Source organism: Galleria mellonella, unplaced genomic scaffold (genome assembly GCF_026898425.1).
Source record: "Galleria mellonella isolate WM207_F2 unplaced genomic scaffold, CSIRO_AGI_GalMel_v1 utg33, whole genome shotgun sequence".
Lineage (NCBI taxonomy): Eukaryota > Metazoa > Arthropoda > Insecta > Lepidoptera > Pyralidae > Galleria > Galleria mellonella.
This window is the reverse complement of record NW_026442079.1, coordinates 11,258,629-11,279,096: the sequence shown is the minus strand read 5'-3', so window position 1 is coordinate 11,279,096 and position 20,468 is coordinate 11,258,629. Positions and strand designations below refer to the sequence as shown.

At 34.9% G+C, this 20,468-nt stretch overlaps 1 protein-coding gene across 18 annotated transcripts in view; it reads left to right on the top strand.

The window, feature by feature from the left end:
- Positions 1-20,468, top strand: part of LOC113519612 (coiled-coil domain-containing protein AGAP005037) — a 282,821-nt gene that overhangs the window by 54,176 nt on the left and 208,177 nt on the right. For 2 of the 18 annotated variants that reach the window (XM_031911386.2, XM_031911385.2), the window contains exon 1: positions 19,850-20,003. The exons of 15 other annotated variants lie outside the window; for them this stretch is intronic. The gene's annotated coding sequence lies outside the window, so the exon portion shown is untranslated. Of the gene's footprint in view, positions 1-19,849; positions 20,004-20,468 lie in introns of those variants that run through there. One more of the 18 variants, XM_052896595.1, reaches the window with a different exon arrangement.

Sequence of the window (20,468 nt, the reverse complement as noted above, 5' to 3'; positions counted from 1 at the left end):
CATTAGCCTATTCCAACCTATTATACCTTCTCATTTACAATATTAGAAAAATAACAGACATTAGTTTGTTTTATCTGAAAAGGACTGAATTGTTTGAACTGTGAATTTAGTTTAAAGATGTGAAACGACTAGGTCCTTATGGTAATTTATGAGAACCAAAGAAAGCCTGTATTTAACAATGGGAAACAAGCATAATAAAAAGCTAAAATGATGCTGAGATAATAATGTACGAGATTGACTAAAGCCTATTTTTTATTAATCCTATCAAACATTTCTTAATAAAACTTTGAAATTTATTGAGATATAAAAGTCCAATATTTCTACTGTAATCTTATTGGAAAAGTTAATAACCATTCCTTAGTATCTATTAGGTATCTAACTTCTAAATAAGTTTTTAAAAATATACGCGAATATCAGAACGTGACCGACATGGCGCTCCGCCGTTTGAGATCACACTGTCACTGCCTTGGACCGTGTGCAGTTTTAATGTGATACCGGCAAAAGACCTCAAGTTACTCTGCCCATTCCATTTTCTTAATATTTGGCATAATAAATAAATGAACAGATCTCGTATGAAATATTAAAACACAAGTTGGTTCCATGTAATATATATAATATATATAACTTATACCTCGTGTTGAAAAAAGGGTACGAAAGTGACTTTTTATTATGTATTTTTATATGAATGTAATCTTTACACACATACACGCCCGTATGTATTTATGTTATACACACGCTCGCACTCGTACGTACGCTACGCACTCGCAGACACATACATACACACACGCACATACATACACAACCACAACCACGAACTTAGTTTATTTATTGGAAACTTAATTTTAATATCACTATCATTACAGAAATGAATATTTTTCATTTCAATTTAAAAAATATTACTTTCTACGATTAAGTTACTGATTTATTCACGAATTGTGTTTAGGAAAGTAAATATAAATAAGCAGATGAATATAATATAGCGCATGTAAACCTTTTGAATGAAATATCTAGAGGATTGGGGTGGTGAGGCGCGTTAGTGTGGCGGGGTGGCTGCCACCCAAATGGGTAGATGACAACGGCATTGATTATTAAACTGTAATTACAAGTCGGTAAGCGCTATCTGACTATTGTGCCCGCGTAACATTGCCAATTTACTGTTTATGGTACACCGACTTGATTCCCAAAAGTTCTGCTTTGTAATCTGAAGCCCCCAAGTTTATATAAGGACAATGCTCTTAATTATAACATTCCTAATTATAAATGTTAAAATAAATTTGTTTGCTAATTAAACAGTAGAGAGATTTTTTTTTGGTTGCACAATAAAATGTCAGATTATGGTTTGTAAGAAATTTTAGAGAATTAGGAATTACCTAAGATGATAAACGTGATTTATCTCGACGTTTCGACCAGATTACTACCGGCCGTGATTACGTGTTTACGAGTAGTGCAGTGGTCAATCTACTCAAATAATTTAGGTAAATTATCATAGTTTGACGTATATAGACACTGCTGCCGACAACTAAGTTCCTTTAGTCGCCTATTACGACACCCACTGGAAAGGAAATGATGGCCCATTCTATGCCAGGACCACACGGCAAAATGAATTTATCGCTTCATAATTACATTACTCAATGACTAGTTGATTCCTATGACTTCTTTCTTCCCTACCCCTCACCAATTCCCCGTCTTTAATCATTAATAAATGCATATATGCTCTAATGAATCTACTTGATAATTTTTTTTGCAAATACTTTAAAATATTAAAACTATTCGTATATTGCCTTTTTATATAAAGCCATTTGTTTATAAGTAAATATGTTAATTTAATAAAAAACTGTGTTTATAAGTTAACAAAAGATCTTTTATAAAATACGAGTATGAACGAACCCTAAAAAATACGAGGATAAGTAAATACATGTTTTTTTTTTCAGATTAATTCGTCAGAGAAAACTGTAAGCGAATTCTCGTAAGATTAATGTTGCCACTTTCGAGATACCTCGCCTTAACGTACTATTTGGTATTATGTAGAAAAAATCCAACAATATTTTTTTCTCGAATTCGCCTGTAGAAAAAGTGGTTTATTTTCTTCATACTCTTTTATCAGAATCAGATGATCATTCAAGATGCAGTCCCGAGGGATGTGCTTGATTTAGTGACATAAAAAATATATTGTACGTGTCCCTGAGGCGAGGAAATTTCATTTAAGGCCGCAGCGCTCCTAAACAATGATTGAAACGTAAGCAAATATAACTCAATATTACACAAAGTAACGCTATCAGCATTTTACTTTTCCAGCGTCGGTAATAACAAGTGTACAAGACTTGTCGATTTATTATTTTATTTCCAGTTCGCGTGGTTCTGTTTATTTACTAAGAACAAATGTCCTTACTATCTATCGGGCCCTGTGATCCCAGCATAGAATAGGCCATCCCTTCCTTTCCCGTGGGCGTCGTAAGAACCGACTAAGGGAAGGCGAGGGATGAGCAGCACCTCTCTTAAAACATTTCTAAAGTCTGATTGCGGTTGCCAACCCGCCTGTCAAGCGTGGCAACTACTGGCAAAATCCCCATGACTTATGTTCAGCAGTGGACAGTTAAAGGCTGATATGATAATGACGATTACGTCCTTACGTGGTAGGTACAAATCTAAAATTTCACTTGAATACCTGGCGATATTTGTGTTGCGTATAATCGACTCAATCGTCAAGGTAAAACTTAAACTAGCAATGTAGCTATTCAGTAAAACGTAACTCATATTATTTGAGGATTTTTCCCTTCACAGATTTAATAAATTCGTCTTAATACGAGTATGTAGTTATAATATTTTTATGTCACCGATTTACTCTAAGAAGCATAGTCAAAATTCGTAAATAATTTTAGAACCCTTCACAGAGTAAATTGATTTTGTTCTCAAGTTCGCAACTGCATAAGTTAAGCAAACAATTTCTATTTTGTAAACTGGGCATGCCAAACATTGTTACTTTTCCCTTTTTAATATTTCCATTTTGGTTATAAGCAACTTAAAGTAGTGTTTTGTTTCAAGTTGTTATATGAATAGATGCCGCACCTATACCATATGTGCTTTGCGTGTTAATTTTAGGCATTAAATTAAGCTCATTAGGGTTTAATTAACCGCAACTAAATTGAACATATTGCTTTACATATAATATATATCTAAAATAGATTTCAGATAAAGGTTTTGTTTCAAGTCGTTTTTATATAAATTTAGGTACCGTATATTTGTGCATATATCTATGTTTTATATATTTACATATTATAGCAGAAATTGCCTAAGTCAATACCGAAACTAAATCTACATAAATTCGTTAATAGAATTAATTTCCGGTTTAAACCAAACAGGCCAGTCATTTTATGTTCAACATACGATAAGTAAAATTAAGTAAACTCTACTTGACCTCGGTTCAAATAACTTACTTGTTCAGTTCCGGATTACATAGGATTTCAATTAAGGACGGTATGTTTTACAAGTAAAAATAAACTTGTCGCAATAATGGAGGGGAAAGGGATTGTTAGTAATGGAGACTGAGAATCCCATTGCTAGCAATATACCCAACCAGGTCGACCTCCTTGCGGTTCTTCTTGGAAACTATCATGATTAATTCTTGATGAATTCATCATGATGGGCTAACTGGCCTGTATTCATTCTCATCTATCATCCTTCACTGGTGCTCCGCCAGCGTATCCCGTTAGCGCAGGCGGGGTTACCATTCCATTTTCACCCTTAAAAAAAAACTTGTCGCAATAATACATTAGTGTTCTAAGATGTCCGAATTAGTATGAGTTTAGTGATATTGTCTTATGTTTATTATTAGTATCCATATAGTTTTTTTTATGGGTTACATCCCTTATTGGCAACTTTCTTTTATTACCCGTTGAGAAAAGTTATCATTTGGTAAGCCATATCAAAGTTGGATATGAAAGTGACCGGGAAACTGTTGATACCAAAGGACGTCATCCAAACACGAGTAGGTAGCAGTAGTAGTGTTTAAAAAATGAGCGTTACATATATTTTTCCATTTCCATATATTAATAGCTAACATTATTAATTTTTTTTAAACGGTAGCTACTTATTTATACACTGGTGGGATAGTGGTATAGGTTGACAGGTGACGTGAGTGATGAAAGTAGGACCCTTGACTCATTGTGACGAATTCACTAAGAATTAACTGCTATGGTTTACAGAGAGATAACGTGTGGGGGTCGATCTGACAGATATTACTATTAATGGGGTAGCTAGCCCCCACGTGTGGCCATCCCTTCCCTCGCATTATGCATTAGTAGGTATTACCGGTATTACTTATTCCCCGGCATGTCTGGCGCCGGCACATTCATATCCAATGCTATTTTACATACAAATCTAGGTATTTCACGTTTCCTTGGATACGTACAGTCAATATCATAATTCGATAAATACCTCAAAAGTTCCAAATGTCGTATACTCGGTAGTGTACATAAACAACTTAAAAAGGTTAGCGGTAAAATAGAATGAATATAAGATCAAAATTGTTTGAATATAAACAGTGACATATCGTCATAGTCGTAGAATACTGACGGATCTGACAAATATTACATATAAAGATCCGTCAGTATTCTACGACTATGACGATATATGCTACGCTACGGAGTATAAATAATATTAATATAAATTTGATCACACCTCCCTTTTTAATCATCTCCGATCCATCCGTGTTCCATTCCCAACTTCTATTCTTAGTCTACTTTCTTCCAATGATTATATTATCTATAAAATACTATCATCATATATATATGATAACAATATTAAGATTTAGTTATATTATATGAATACATTTATAGTTGCATCAATTGCTTTTACTATATATTTATAAGTATATTCTCATATGTACAAGTATATCCTTCATATCCTATAAATATCCTAGACCTAATCCTTATCCTTTCTAAATTCTTTTGTGTTTTGTATTTTTAATTATTACTGTCGTTTCCCCGTTTTGTTCTTGGCAAAATACCCTAATATCGGGGTGAACGCCACAAAAGAAAAAAAATCTTAATATATTTATCGATATATGATGCTGAGTGTACCTATATTAAACCGCAAACATACTATCGGACGCGTCTGTCAGCTGCAACCGCCGGACGTGTTCGACAGTACGTTTGCAGCTTTAACTGACTGACTGATGACTATCAGAATGTTGACAAATATTTAATTAAATTATATTATAACCAGCTTTTTTCCTGTTATTTCGTATGCGTAGAAAAAATAATGCAATAGACTTCTTTTAAACGAGGTGTGGCGATAAAACATACTATATATAAAGTTACATCTTCACAAATACAACTGTGGAAATCGCATACAATTTGGTGCAGTGATTTTTACATGACGCCAAACATGTAGATAGATATTTTTTTATACAACTTAGAATACGGCCGTTTATGTTCCATTTATATCACATATATTGGCATTCGCATAGGGAATCAAAATCTATAGGGAATTTCCCGTCGATCTAGAATCATGAAATTTGGCAGGAACCAATGTCATGTAGCAGTAGTAAAGGAAAAAATCCGAAAACCGTAAATGTGTGGTTATTTCACAAAAAAAAATTGTTGATTTTGTACGAAACCCTCGTTGCGCGAGTCCGACTCGCACTTGGCCGGTTTTTTATTATCAATATGTCAGCACATCTTTAGCACGAACTGATGTTGTATTTTGCCACCGCTTCGCAACATACTCAGCCATTTATTACTTGAAAGGTTTTACTTCCGTATTTTGTCCCATACACAATTCAATTTAATCCCATGCCAATCTTGTCGATTATCGCCCGTTGTTATGAATGTTAACGTATTTTTTTTTAAATAGTAATATTTTATGTTAATATTGAACTTATAATGATTTGTGAACTGAAATCTTAATTATTTTATTTTATCGCGCAATATAATATCTAGCTCAAAAAAAGCCTCGACATAGAGGGCTGTCTGTGGCTTTTATTGTGTATAAATGTTTGTTTAATGGGCAATAGCCCTGTTTTGGTATCTGTTGGACTCACATAATGTTAGGATCACTCATATTTTTTTTTTAAATGGGACCCATGTATATTTACAATTTTATTATATAAATAAAATATATTTATTATTGCAATTAAAAGAAACGATAAATGACCGTTTAAAGACAAATAAAAATAATATATATATATATATATATATATATATATATATATATATATATATATATATTAATGTAATAAATATTGCAACTAGAAAAATTTCTGTGCGTAAGAGATATCAAAAAAAATATTCTGAAGAAGAAGACCTTAATAAGACCAATAGAAGCAAAAACAATAATTAAAAAAAACTGTCTGTATGTTTGTCTGTCTATCTATATATACCAGAGGGAGACTTTGTACAAAAATGGATTGGCTTGCTTGAAGCTTGGGTACCTCTGTCCCATTCGTGTTTTAACCGTGAAGCAGTTGTGTTTGCATGGCTGTGTTTCGGTTTGAAGGGTGGGATATGGCGTGAATTTACTGGGTACAGAGGAATAACACCTGAGTCCTCAGGAATAGCAACGCATGGGGGTATCATGGGCGAAACAGTATACTCTGTTATGTTCATGGTACTGCTCATGTCTATAGGCGACGGTTACCACTTTCAATCAGGTGGGCCGTCAGCTTGTTTGCCATTCTAAGTTGTATAAAAAAATAAATAAAAAAAAAACTGTCGCCTGTAATCATTAACAGCACTATGAACTTATTTGAAGTCGGTTGAGACAATGATGTTCGCGTTAATGGTGTATGTGGCGATACAATAACAGCATAAACCCATTATAAGAACAAAGCACGGTGACTTGTTTACTTCAGTATTGTGTTACAAATATATTAAAAGCTTTCTGAAGCTATCATTTCATACAGATATTATTAGTAACAGTAGCTGGGGCGAAAGGGATTGTTAGTAATGGAGACTGAGAATCCCATTGCTAGCAATATACCCAACCAGGTCGACCTCCTCGCGGTTCCCCCTGGAAACTATCATGGTTAATTCCTGATGAATTCATCATGATGGGCTAACTGGCCTGTTTTCATTCTCATCTATCACCCTTCACTGGTGCTCCGCCATCGTATCCCGTTAGCGCAGGCGGGGTTACCACTCCATTTTCACCCATCAAAAAAAAAAGTATCAGTAGCTTAAGCATAAAAAAAAAACGAGCGAGAAGATCGAAAGAATTAAGTAATTAAATATTATGAACGTAAATCTAATTGATAAATAGACCTATTTATATTTAATATTTACCAATTCAGACTTAGTACGGGTGTGATTTTCCCTTTTCCCTATGTTTTTCTCAAATATTATCTCTCTTACAAACCTCTTGATAATAACAAACACAAGAAAATAGAATTAATCTAAAATAAGCCCTACGACTACCATTCTTAAGTGATATTGTTTATGCAGTTATTTGGAAATTGATTTAAATGACGAATCTTATGAATAAATAATAACATGTAATTTAATTCATAAATGCTCGCATAAAAAATTCTAGATGGAACGTCAAGGTCAAAAACGCCCGAAACATAGTCAGTCAATTTGTTGGTTTACGCGGCACTTTTTTATACTGATTATTCAAATATGAATCTTTTGCAAAATGTACTAAAGACTGAAAATAAAATATAACAATTGTAAATAAATAAAATAATGGATTGAAAGTACCTCATTGACAGTAGTAATCGTTGCATTTAGATATTAACAGGACCAAGTATATCACAGAATATAAGGCCAGTGGTATGCTCCACATGTATTGCTATTCCAGAGGAACTTCACTATCATATACCATACCATACCAGCCGTTAACCGTTCGCTGCTAAACATATCCCTTATAAAGGAGAATTTTGCTAGTAGTTCCCACGCTTGACAGGCGAATTAGCAACCGCAGTTAGGCTTTCGTGATGTTTAAACAGGGTCGCTGCTGGCCATTCCTTGATCGTTTAGTTTCCTTAGTTGCCTCTTACAACGCCCATGGGAAAGGAAAGGCTGGGTTATTCGTTGCCGGGACCACATGGCAACTTCACTGTCATAACACACCCTTCAAACTAAAACACAGATATGGAGACAGTTGTCTTACGCTAGAGATACGAATGGAACGGAGATACTCAAGCAGACGACTTTTGCACCAATTCGCCCTCCAGTGAAATTTACTATATACCTAGGTACTGGTTACTTTAACCAAACAAAATATCTAAACACGGACGAGGATTCAAATTGTAGTGGTAATTAATCGAGTTGCAAATCAATTAGTCATACGCAGTAATGTGAAATACGATTGAAAATGTATTGAATTATCGTCGATTCGCGATAGTAAATATCGATATCAGTTCGGGCGTTCGTTAATTTAATGAACGAGTTGTATTAATTCCTACTGTTATAACTTGTACGTTTGCTGTCTCTATTAATTACATTTGAATTAAATTATTTTTTTTTCTAGAATCTAATTTAATTAAAACAAGCACATTTTGTTTTGTAAAAATTTGCGATATTAAATTGTAACAAAACATCGATCAACGATGATACATAACGTAAATATATTAGATTGAATATATGTATATGAATTTAGTAAGCGATTTAGAAGAAAAAATGGCATAGTCATTGTCTTTATGCCTTTATACAAAATGGTAGCTTCGTTGACAAACATGAGCGTAACCTCTACCGATTGTAAAAATAATAATCATTAAAATCGGAATTGGTGAGTCAATCCTGTAACGTAGCCTCAAAAATACAGGAATTGCGGACGTCTCCCTTTTTTTTAATTGGTGATGATGGAATAGTTGCCTCATCTGTGCTATTGGTATACGCTAATGGGGCACCAGTGATATGTGATAGGCAAGGACGAGAGCAAGTCAGATAGTTCATCGATATGAATTCATTAGTAAATAACTGCGATTTAAATTCGATTCGATTTAAATTTTAAAAAGCAAATTTTACATATATTAACTAATTAAAATTCTTGTTTGTGTAAATAGATTGCCATGTGGTCACGTCATAGAATAGGTCACCCCTTCTTTTCCTGTGGGTGTCGTAAGAGGCGATTAAGGGAGAGCGAGGGATGAGAAGCAGCATCCCTCTTAAAACATCTCCAAAGTCTAACTGCGGTTGCCAATCCGCCTGCCAAGCGTGGCAACTATTGACAAAACCCAGGACGGTTAAAAGCTGGTATGATGATGGTAATGATGATGTAGACAGAGCATCGAGTGTCTATAACGTGGCAAAATTTAGACAATTCGCTGATAAAATTTTCTTTTCCATTTTTTCAGTGTTGGAAGTAATTTAAATTGGGACATATTTTTTCTGATATGATGTAAATAACACATGTACATGGCTCTCAAATTAATATACCTTTATGGAATTCATTTTCAATTATTTATAAACGAAAATACATTGTATGACTATACTCAGAGATAAATCGAAGTAATCTGTAAAGATAAGCATCATTGCGAATCATTAAGCACTCTCTATATTGTTGTTTTAAATATATTCGTAATATTTTTTTGTCTTTTTTGTTTTCCAATTTAATTTTACAATATAATTTTTTTCGTATACTGAGTAATTAATGTACTAGTTAATTTTAAACTTTCGCGTTATTTATACGTATTTTAAATAACATCGAAACGTCGGTAATAAAGAAGCAGGTATGAAGGTAGTATTTACCTGTAAAAAGCTTTTACATCGCGTTAAGTTCCGTTTGTGTATTTAAAGTATTTAAAATAATGAATACACATTGGGGTAAGCTGTGTAGTCCCGGCATAGAATGGACCATCCCTTCCTTTCCTATGGATGTCGTAAGAAGCAACTAAGGGAACTTAATGATTGAAGGACGGGCAGCAGCATCTCTTAAAACATCACCAAAGCTTAACAGCAGTCGCTAACCTGCCTGCCAAGTATGACAACTACTGGCAAGGCCCTTTTATGTTCAGCAGTTGACAGTTTAGGGCTGATATGATGATGATGGTAACCTTATTCACCATCACATATGAATAAAAAACTTGAGTTGTTTTTGGTAAATCATTTGTATGGAGACATTCTATCCATATATTCTAAGGCTGCATAATTTGCGATTGGTGAAAACATGTGTCAGGTCCACAAAATTCCACATTCGGCTTATATACGAGTATAAAATAAAGCAAGCTACTGGGAAACGAAATTCGATATTTGATCAACGTGTTGTTTGAATTTAAATATTTAAATTTTTGTTTGCTGTGACTGAATGGTGCAAAATACATTAGAGCTTAAGTCACATTCCGTTCGAAAGTGAAATACGCTTTGTTATATGCTTCATTGGTTTTATTTTTCTACGGCTGATATTTTATGGAAGCCGTCGCATGATCTAAAGATTTTATCTACGGCTATGCATTGTTTTTATGCGCACATTTTATTTTATTTTTTTTTTTTCATAAAAAATACGAGATATTAAAGAAATGTTATTTTTCTTTTATTGCTCGCATTCGGAATGCAAAGGAAAGTCCTAGTATGTGAGTGGTTTTTCCTTAACTTCTTTTGAAAGCTTTACTCGACCTTCTTCTGTGAAATAACCACGATTTGATTTATTTACTGTTTGATGGTATTGGATTGATCCTTTTATAATATTATTTGAAATATTTGTACTTTGTTGCACTGTCTTTATTAAAGGTTTTTTTTTTATTTCTTATATACGCGGCCGGTTTCGAAACTTCATCAGTTAGGCGTATTTTATCCTTTTAAATCTATATAATGCTTTGAATTTGTACAAACACGTAGAAAGAGACGGTATAATTATTAGTTGCATCTATTATTAGTTGAGGATGCTTTTTTTTTTAATAGGTAATGCATGCACAGCATAACCTCACAAATATACAATAATATATAATAAAATTGTTGTCTTGAAATCGGTACATAGAAAAATATATTAAACTTAGCATATAGGATACTTTATGTACTGAATTTTGCGATTGAAGCTGTGCGATAGAGACAGTAGATTATAAAAAAAAAACAGTTATATTGTATGTATTGTCAAATAAAATATAACATAGGTATTGGCAATGGCAAGTATCTACATTTATTTATTCCTTTAAAAAAAATACACAAAAAATAAAGTCCACACATATCATAACCAAACAAACATAAAAAATGCATTTCACACTTTATATACCTACGTTAATTAATATTTTTTTTTTTCCGATTGCATAGTACGGACTTTAAAAGTAGAAAAAGTAATGAAATAAACTACTTCCAGATAGAGTATTAAGATAGATTTAGATTTAATTTTTAGAAGCATAAATGTGAAAGTCGTATCTAATTTTGTGAAGTAGTTTTTACGTGATGTCGGAACGTGCAGTCAGACAGATAAAATTTCTAAAAAAAAGATTGTTTTGACTTGTATTGTTCTTATCATCCATTAAGCCATAATATATTTTTTTCTTATATCTCCTGTATGTACAAACTGATGGACCGCCGTGCGGTGCGAACTGGCTTGTCACGCCATCTGTGAAGTTACCTCTTAACGAAACCCCGTCGGCATGGAGCCCGCTTCCGTTGAAGAGCAGCGCGTCGTAATCAAGTTTCTCTCGAAACTCGGCAAGAATGGCCGTGAAATTTTTGCCGATCTCAGAACAGTTTATGGGGATGATGCTGTGAAGGAACCAACCGTCCACAAGTGGCTAAAAAGATTCAGAGAGGGCCGAGAAAGCGTTCAAGATGACCCACGTTCAGGACGTCCTTCCACTTCACATTCCGACGAAAACGTGGAAAGAATTCGAACTTGTGTTAATGGGGACCGTCGTTTAACGGTCAGACAGGTGGCTGAAGAGCTTAATTTGGGCAAAACCGTGGTCCACGAAATTCTAAGAAACGAACTTCAAATGAAAAAAATTTGCGCCAAGATCGTTCCGTGAGTTTTTGAGTAAAAATTCCATTACGGTGACCGAACACCCCCCTATTCGCCGGATTTGGCCCCGTGTGACTTCTTCTTGTTCCCAAAAACCAAATTGGTACTTCGGGGGCGGCATTTGGGGGACATAAATGAGATAAAAAAAGCTACGACGGGGCAGCTGAGAAACCTACAACCAGAGGACTTTCAAGGAGCCTTCTCACAGTGGAAACGGCGTTGGCACAAGTGCATTATGTCACAGGGGGAGTACTTTGAAGGGGATAAAATTGATTTACCTGAATAATTGTAAAATAAAATTTTTAAAAAACTTTTATACGTACTTTCCGGACAAACCTCGTATAGTCTAGTTGCAATCTACGAGTATAAAATGAAAGGGATTGTTAATAAAGGGATCTAACAGCCCCATTGCTAGCAATTTATCTTGCCAGATCAAGCTCCACGCAGTTCTCTCTGGATACCATAGTGGTTAATTATGTACAGTGACCTGCTTCATCCTCACTTGTCATCTCTCACTGGTGCCCATCAAAAAGGATGCTTATTGACTGACTGACCCATACATCAACGCACAGCTGAATTTCTGTTAAGTTAATTATGTAGCGTCGATGGACAATAAGACATTTTTAAAATTCAACCCCTAAAGAGGTGAAACAGGGGTTGAGAGTTTGTATGAAATGTTGTCAGTATAGAAGTTTTATAGAATGACAAATATGCACGCAAGCGAAGCCGCGGGAAAAGCTAGCTTTAATATATTATATTAGTAAAATAAGATTTGACTTCACCGGCTAATATAGAAACTTTACAGGAACATCTACAATTACACCTAAAAGATTCAAAACCTGAGATGTGTCAGTAGAGTAATGTGGAGAGCGTACACCGTATTATATTGGTCCCGCGAGTAACGTTACCTCGGATCTGACTGTACCAGAATTAGAGCAGTCGCGCACAGTGTTGCTAGATTGGATATTTTTTCCGCAATTTTAGGAAAAAAATTTGAATTCACGAAATTTTGAAAAAATTTTTGCCAATAAATGGAAAGTTTGGGTAAATTTTTGTTATAGTTTTTGATACTTGTAAATCACCAAGCATCATATAAATCCATAGAATATACCAATGAAGATAGGAATGTGAGATGAAGAAGTCAGTGTGAAGAATAGTCCTTTTATCGCATAGTGGTAAAAATAGTGAGTCGTAGTGAAAACCAATATTTTACGATTACGTAAAAGTACCTATTCGTTTCAATTTGGAGTCAAAAATATTTGAAATGTGGTTCATTAATTAAAGCAAAAATCGTATTTGGCAATCCTGAGGGTCTACCACGAAGTATTTTCCAAAATTTCGGGATCGAACGAGACACAAATTTGATTTTAAAATTATATAATACATACCATTTAAAAATATTAAAATATCGTTCCTTTATACTACTATGGTAGGATTTATCATGAATAAAATGTTAAGCTTCATTTATTGAGCTGATTTCAATACGAACAAAAACACGAAATTGAACCCGAAAATTTAGAATTTTATTTTATGACAGACAACGGTTTTTAAATTTTTCTTTTTTCTTAATAATGTTATTTTTTTTTTACTGTGTGGTTCCTTTACTTGTGCTAAGTGCCTGTGCAAACCTCATTGACTGATAAAATATTTAACTGTGTAATTGTTATAGATGTTGTTAAAGCTGTATGTTTGCCTTAAATAAATAAATACATATGAATTTTATTATCGACTTTAAAGATCTGTACTTTAATTTAGTACTCTTAATACGATACTGAGGTATACCGCTATTATCCAAATGTTTTATATATTGTATGATAATTTTACACATGTACATTTAATGCCATGGACATAACTGTATACTCTGTTATGTCCATGATATTGCTCATCTCTATAGGCGACGATTACCATTTTCAATCAGGTGGGCCGTCAGCTTGTTTGCCATTTTAACAACAATGAAATAGTCTAAACGCTTAATATAATTTATGACAGATAAATTCAAACATAGAATGTAGAAAAATTAATATTCATAAGAAAAAAAAAATCATACAATTAAATTACTTCGCGCGACATTAGACGCGCTACGATGCGCTGTGATGCTACGCAATTTTTATCTAAGCGACGTATGTGTCGATCCTTAGTGTGTTGTTATGTTTGACATTCATTACAAGAAACTTTATATCCGGGTTCATTCCTTTGGTAGTATAAACACGGATTTATATAAATACGTATCCTTAAAGGAATGAAATACAGTTAAGAATCGGACATTGTTTCTCTAACTTTTACATGCATTTTATATTTTTTTTTAATATTTATATCGAATTTAATATGAATTCATGACTGTATTATACTTTGTTATTCATTGTAATGTGCATTACATACTGTCAAATATTACAATTATTAAACTAATTGCCTAATGGAGGTACTATATTTATTTATTTTATAAGCATTTATTATATACTAAAAATAATACCTACCTACGTAATATATTTATTTATAATATATGTATTTATGTAATATTTTATTATATATTTTAATATTTCATTTAACTGTGTATTTGTTTATATGTTGATTAGTGTTAATAGTAATTAGTATTCTAAATATTAATAGTTGTAGCATTTTAGCTGCTCACTAACGACGCGCTTTCTAACTGTATTGGGTTGATTGGAAGAGATCTCTGTTAGAGATAAGTCCACCCTTGCTCATGACATTTATAAATGTATTTACAATGTCATTTCATCATGATATCAGCATTTAATTGTCCACTGTTGAACATTGAGGGTTATTCCTTTCCCATAGGGGTGGGGGGGTTTGCCAGTAGTTGCCACGTTTGCAGGCGGTTTAGCAATCGCAGATTTTGGAGATGTTCTAAGAGAGATGCTGCTATCCGTCCCTCGCCCTCCCTTAGTCAACTCTTACACGGGAAAAGAAGGGGTGGTCTATTCTATGCCGGGACCACACGGCGAGTAATGTAATTTACAAGTGCAATAAAGAATATATATACATTATATAATTGTTAGTTTTTACCAGCGACTACGCCCTCGTGACCGGGTTACTGACCTGGATAAAAAATAGTTCTTTTCCTTGTTCATCTCAAATACTAAGTGTATACCAAATGACTATTAATTGACAATAAAATGCCGATTGATTGAGTTGTGAAGGCGCCAAGAAGTGATAAACGAACTAACTTTTTATATTGCTAGTTGTTTATTTTTCTGTTTATGATGCTAGTTATTTTGCTGTGGCTTCGCTCGAGTATTTTACTATATAAAGAATTCTAAGATTTATATAACCTATCGGTGTACTAAACATTTAAATTTTTAGTAGTTTTTGTGTGTAAGAGTGATAAACATTCATCCGTACATTCACACAAACTTTCAATATTATATTTTTAGTACGATTAATAGCGCAGTTCGTGTTATTATGCATTTAACGAGAATTACTAAATATTTTAGGTTATTTTCTCAAATATTTGTCTTCGTACCTTAAAAATATTATGTTATATATTAATAGGCAGGACAAGCAACTCTTTTTAAATTACGTTTAATACAAATGAAGATTCATTTTTGAATTGATTGATACGTTTCTGAAAATCAAATAATAAACTTAGACTAGTTCGCATATGTGACATCCGTTCACGAGTATGACAAGCGAGCCAGCTATCACTGTTCAACCGTAATTATTAAAGGGAACAACGACCCCGTTCTTCACCCTAAACAATTTAGGGTATTGTGCATTGAAGCAGAAATAGAAGGGAGATGACTGGGTTAGTTGGTCGGAAACCTGTCAAATGTATTGACGACCTTGGCGGGGGCTTAGCGGTTTAACACACTGACTGACTCACCTACCTACAATTTACCCTTGTAGTACAAATATTTGCATTCATAGGTATATCAATGTAGGTATTCAAACAGTAAAATAATATAGAAATCCGCTTATATCACCTATTGGTTTAGTCGTTCTCGTATTTAAGTACGTTTGTCAGTTATCTAGTGGTGACAGTAATCGGATTGGAGGGTGAGGGTGGCGAAAGGGGATTGTTAGTAATTTATATGATTGCTATTTGCTTCATAGAGCACGTAAAGCACCAGAGGGAGACTTTGTACAAAAGTCGATTGCTTGGGTACCTCTGTCTCATTCGTGTTTCTAGCGTGAAGCAGTTGTGTTTGCATGGCTGTGTTTCTCAGTCCTCAGTTGCCAGTCCTCAGGAATAGCAACGCTTGGGGGGTATCATGGGCGAAACAGTATAGTCTGTTATGTCCATGGTACTGCTCATGTCTATAGGCGACGGTTACCACTTTCCATCAGGTGGACCGTCAGCTTGTTTGCCATTCTAAGTTGTAAAAAAAGCCAACATCCGATAAAGCACGACAGAAGCTTCCGTAAAGGAGGCCCAGAACCTTTTGGTGTTAGAGGGCGATACACTCACATGGGCAATCTGCTCTGTAGACCTTTTAATATCACAAACCTGATAAATAAGGGGTCACTGTAGTCTGTGGACACCTGCAATATTAGGCGTGTCACAAGCGCATTGCCGACTTTGAGGAAATCTTAATACACTCTTTTTGAAGAACTCCATATTGTCTCTAAGAAAAATTTTGATAGGTAGTTCATTCCACAGTCTAAGCGCAAGAAAATTTCTCTGAAATCGCACTGTAGGCAACCATTTAGGTACTAGCGTATAAAGACGAATTTCCTGTTGATGGCAAGCAGTGCGATCATAAAAGATGAGTGTGGGCATCACTCCGAACAATTTCTCAGGACACAACCCGTTAAACATACAAAGGGAGGCAAAATCTTTTGCCTTAAACTTAAAGACTTGATACCGCCTGTGAGCTTGGGATCGTTGACAATTCTCGTAGTCTGTCTTTGAATTGAGACAAGAGTATGACATTTCCAGTATTATCCCCTGGATAGTATTATTTATTTTTATTGTTACTTTTATAGTATTTTTATTTTAATAGTATTAATAACATTAATACTATAAGGAGATAAGGTTTTTTTTAATGGATGATAATGGAATAGTAACCCCAACCGCGCTGTCGGTATACACCGGCGGGGCACCAGTGAAGAATGATAGGTGAGGATGAAGTAGGTCAGTTAGCCCATCACGACGAATTCAACAAGAATTGTTCACGATGGTGTCCAGGGGGAACCACGTGGAGGTCGACCTAATAAGGTATATTGCTAGCAATGGGGCTGTCAAACTCCATTGCTAACAATCCTTTTCCCCCCAAGGAGATAAGGTTTGTTTGACTGATTCTATTAACGTTGAGCTGAAATTGAAGAGATAAAGACCAACAGTGTAAAGTGGTATAAAAAGATTTAGAAAATTCATCTCTTAAAGAGTTACCAACAAGTTTGAAAGTTTGAAGTTTGCATGTTCATCGATTTTGAATTCTGAATTGAAAGTTTGATTCCAGTCTTCCAGCCAGTTTCTAACACCTTTTAAAATGTCAAAGTATTAAAGTGGTGATATTTGAAAAAGAAAGTATTATGAGCACCTATTCAAATAACAAACAGAGCAGATAGTACGCGTAAATTTATACAGAGGAAAAAATACGATAATGAGGAGGTATAAGTAAATAAATAAATATGTATGATTAAAGATTAGAAACTATATTGGATATAGATATGTTACCAAAGTTCAGTAGCTGCTACGTGCAAAATTTTAAGTTACTTCGATGATAGTCTAGTATAGCAGGTGACCGTCATTATAAGGTTAGGCATTAATTATATAAATACCTCTGTATATTGGTCTGTATAAACCTGTCTCTCTTCAACACATTTGGGGGATCGTTCTACACGTTTGCCGGTACGGGATCACCACTAAAAACCTTTCTTCCACGTCGGTTATCGCTTGATCGAGCTAAATTGATCGACCCATTACAACTTCAGTTTGCTGATTCCTTGGACTATATCGGTTAAAGCAGATCGTTCAAGCGAAAATTGAGGGGTTCTTTTTCCATTTTGTTATGGAACTCTAAGAAGTGACACGCCTGAATAAAATTTATTTCACGGACAATTGACATTTTGCAAATCGGTAAGTGACGTAGAAAATTCTTAATCTATGGTTAGCGACTTTTTTAATAATAAAAGAAATGAAAATCCGCGTCTGCCTTATCGGTTGATGCTAGCATGGCCCTAGTGATGGATGATAGATGAATAAAGTCACATCAGTTGACCTATCGTGACGACATCACCAGAAATATCACAGGTCTCTAGAGAGGACCGCATGGAAATGGATCTGATAAGGTATATTACTCCCCGTTACCAATGGCGTTCTCTCGGTTAGCGGAATTGATAACGTGAGTTCTCATTTTATGTAAATAGTAAATAATTTTATCTATAATTTACATTGCTCTTTTGGTTAACCGATATCAGCTCCAATAATATTAATCCTATTGAAGATTAACTTTGTAATAATAATAACGGCTTAAAATACACATTTAACAGCGTAATCTCCATTTTAACAGTCATTATGTGGTATTTGTTATATACTAGCTGTGGCGCTTGGTATTGCTCGCATGAATTAGGATAAAAAATATCTTGTCTGATTAATATAATGTAATATATAAAATTTATTTGAAATACATTTAAGTGTAAATTTGTAACAAAATTCTTTACAAACTCTTCCATTTGTAATATGTAATAATGCTATCAGCATTTCGGTTCGCCTGATGGAAAATGATAATACAGAATAGTCTAGAATACACTGTGAATGCATGTTGAAATTCCTTGATTCAGATATTATGCATTTGTATCCTATAATTTCAGAGTTATATTCCAACTGTCAAATCGAAACAGTAGGGCTTTAAACCGAGTTAAAATTTACAATCAAGTATTTGTACATTAATAAGTACGTATTGCTCCCAAAATAATACCTCGTAATATCTAAACTTTCATATTTGGTACAATATTGACAGTTCTAGTTAATTCGTATTAAAATCCCTTTTAAGCAATAAAACTGATTATGTTCTATTCAAATGCAGCGATTGTAATCTGAAATTGAATTAGCAAATTTGGGTGGAATTAATTCGTTTGACTTTAATACTTTTATGCGGCTATTAGACGGCTTCAAGCTGTTATTGTATTTTTATTATTTACTTTTCCTGTGATTATTCTTAACCCTGCCGATTGATAAAGTTTCTAGTAAGATTTCATAAAAAATTGTCACTTTAACTTTAATATGGGGACATATTTGTGTTATAATAAGTAGTGTAATAGAATTCGTTGGGAATATATACCTAACAGGATAAAGCGAATACGGAAAAACGCCATCTAACTACTATTTTCATTCAATAAAAAACAGTCGTAGCACACGCTATTAAAGTGAAATTTATTTTTTCGCAAGGCACGCCTCATAAATGTTCTGAAAATAATTTCCCGTTTTATTGGGACGCTACGCGCCAACGTGTGAATGGGCAGACCTTTTACAATGAAGTTATGGAACGTGGATTCGCTACGAATATTTTGCTTGCCGTGTATGTAAGTACGAGTATTATCTGAGTAAACGGCTTTGATGTTCACAATGTGTACGTTATCGCAACGAAATGTAAACTGTGTATACTTATTTTTCTTTTATTTAAAATCCTATGAACCAGCCATTGAGAGGTAAAAGTTTGAGCAGGAAAATCTCGTTTTACAATTTCCCCCGTTACCCTACTGTCGTTTGGTGTTCATTCATTTGATATGGTTGACCATTTTAGCGCTAAACAGACCGCGAGAAGTGGAAAATGGGAAGTCGGCTCAAACCGATGATTTTCTGTGCAGCATACCCAAAATTTAGTGCGGATAAGAGCAGGGTGGCGTCAGGCCAACTGTGTTCTACCGCGCAAGGTCGACGCCCGCATCGATCGCTTGCGACAACCCTCGCGCCTGTGCGGCACCGCACATGCCGCGCAACAGGGCCGACCTAACCTTCGCTGTGTATAGTAAAAACACAAGCCAGTTCGCCTCCAGTTTGAAAGAGGGCGTCCGAGGACGCAGACGGCGCCTCCGAGCCGTCGCGACCACGCACCGGGCACTGGCGAAAGAACGCCGATCGCGCGACATCTCAACTCCAACACACCTTTGACTGTGATAACAAACACCAAAGTAAACGTTAGGTACATACATGGAGCCGCGAGCGGTGCTGTCGGCCCGTATCGGCGTAGCCGAGTTGTAGTTGATACGATGTTTGTTTTGCGGTTGTCCATGGGTGTGGTTCAATGGCACTTACGCGAGCGTGTCCGCCGGTAGGGGGTGGTTGGGTGGGATGGCCACGTGATCTATTACTCCAACATCGACGCCCGCCCTCCGCGGCGTCACCGATGCATCTGCGCGATTCTGCGCGCTGCACCTGTTAACTTAAACGTCATATTCCAATGCTTATTATGTTTACCGGCTGCGCCGTAAACTAGACCCACGTAGTTGAATTTACGGTTCCTTTTTGGTGTGTGTGTAGTTTCACCGTTTGATTATTCAGTGACTGCACCGGCCGTAATTCACGTAGGCAACGTTACATCCGATTCGTAATCAGAACTTAAGTCGTAGTAAGTTCTAAACTTTGTTCAACAACTATTTTGTTCTGA